The following is a 2,301-nucleotide window of genomic DNA, read 5'->3' on the forward strand; positions in this document are numbered from 1 at the left end:
CCCTCTCCCTGAGCTGTAGCTTCAGTGCTGTCCTCTGAAGTAAATTCTTCTGTGGGGAGGGAGGCTGTCCATGTAGTTGGGATTGGGGCTGGCCCCTCAGACCTCTCTATTGGTTCCCTGCTTCATGAGCCGAATAGTTCTTAGAGATTCCAAGATTGTAATTCTTCATGGGAATCAGTAGCCTTATTTTCCTCCGGCAAAGTTCAAAGATGAACTTGAACGACTGACTTTAGTTTTCACCAAGCCTTAGTGTATCGTGGGTTACACGTTGGGTAGATAACCGCTCTGAGGAGAAAGATGGGGCTTTCTACCCTGTGACAGTCTCAGAAACCAACAGGGGCAGTCCAAGTCTGTTCAGGAGGGTCCCCACGAGTCAGAATTGACTGGATGACAGTAGAGTTTGGTTTCGTTTGGGTTAAACAACAGTACTGCCCCCTAGGGGAACTCCTGAAAACGTATGACATTTAGTTACCACAGTGCCTATTAGACCCTATTGGCATCTATTTGTCAGTAGCCAGGGTGCAAAAGGGACCCGGATTTGCAGGAATCCGGGACAGCTTTCCAAAGTGCTAATAGCGCCATGTTGAAAACACCAAGCAGCAGGCCGTTTTCCTGGACAAACCAGCACCTCGAAGGCATTCAATAAATGTGTTGACTGAATGGATACACTTTGAACTGTGACCTTGTAAAGCAGACGATTTTGCCAGCAAAAGAAACATTACACAAAGGTAAATGATTTTGTCACACACTTGTAACTGCAAGTGAGAAGAGTCAGCTCATTCTGCACTATGCAATTGTAAAATTCAGGAGTATCAGTTTTCAGAAATTGCTGGATCCAGAGGTTCAAATAACTTTATTGTGACTTGACCTCTTTTCCTTTTTTGGCTTCGCTTAGTTGGTCTTAGGAGCTCCAGGGGCCCTGTCGGGTAAGCATTAGGCTGCTCATTCTGAGGTTGGTAGTTCACACCTGTCAGCCGTGCAGAGGGAGAAAGAGAAATACATCCTGCACAGATGTATTACCTTGGAAACCCGATTTGGGTCCCTGTGAGGTGGGACTCACTCGATGGTGGTGGGTTTAGTTTGGCTTAGTTGGTACTGGTTCCACTGTCTGGTGGTTTTGTCCTCAGGGTGGTACCCCATTCATGCAAGGTTTCTATAAGACTAAAACCAGATCCATCAACTTTCCCTAGCATCAAGTTCTAACTCATATTCCCTGCTTTAATCTATGGCCTATCTGTAAGGGCCATGCTAGAAACATGTAAGACTTCCTTAATAGTCAACCAACCAACACCAGGCCCTGAGAAAGAAATCTCTCTACTGAATCCATGCTAATCTTTCTACGCCATAGGTTCTCAAACGCATTTGACATACTGCCCTCGTTTCAGGACAAAATTACCCAGTGACACACACACACACACACACACACACACACACACAGAGGCAATTCAAAGCTTTGGTAGCATAGCCCATAATCTAGGATAAATAAAGTACTGTATAGGTATCTGGTTTTGCAATGCCCACATTCATTGTTCTGGCATCCCTCAGGGGGTGGTCTTGACCCCTGCAGGTAGCATGTGTAGTTCCACACCCTTGTAAGTGGCATCCCAGATTCCAACCTTGCCCTTGTGTTTACGGAAAGGGCTCTTCCTCACCTGCAAGGCTGATCCACTCCTGGTGAGGCTCATGTGGCCAATGGGGTTTTCGAGAATTTTTTTGTTTTTGTAAGTAGAAAGTCAAACCTTTCTTTGAGACTTGACTAGTTGAACTCAAATTTTTAACTTTTTGATTAGCACTTGGTACCCATTTGCATATCACACACACAAAATAATAATACACACACCCATTGTCTATACAGTTGAGTAAGACTCCTGGTAACTCCATGTGTGTCAGGGTAGAACTGCACTACATGACGTTTGTTCTCAAGGCTGTGAATGTCCAGAAGTAGGTTGTCAGGTCTTTCTTCCAAGGCATGTCAAGGTGGATTCAAACTTCCAACTTTCTCATTAGTGGTCAAGTGCTTGCCTGTATCAACCACGGGCTCTTGAAAATGTATGAGGGTTGCAAATGACCATTAAGATAAACAACTCACATGACCATTAAATTTTGTTCTCAATTTCGATGCTAATAGCTATTCTTTTTCCCATGTATCTCAACTTTAATACCCCATGTTCTTTCTTCATCCACTCGTGCTGACCCCCATCTCTGTGACTTTCTGGAGCACCACTTCCTGGACAAGGAGGTGAAACTCCTCAAGAAGATGGGCGACCATCTGACCAACTTCCACAGGCTGGCCAGCCCCCA

This window comes from Echinops telfairi, unplaced genomic scaffold (genome assembly GCF_000313985.2).
Source record: "Echinops telfairi isolate 266 unplaced genomic scaffold, ASM31398v2 ScPeMD7_7468;HRSCAF=8506_0, whole genome shotgun sequence".
In the NCBI taxonomy this organism is placed as follows: Eukaryota; Metazoa; Chordata; class Mammalia; order Afrosoricida; family Tenrecidae; genus Echinops; species Echinops telfairi.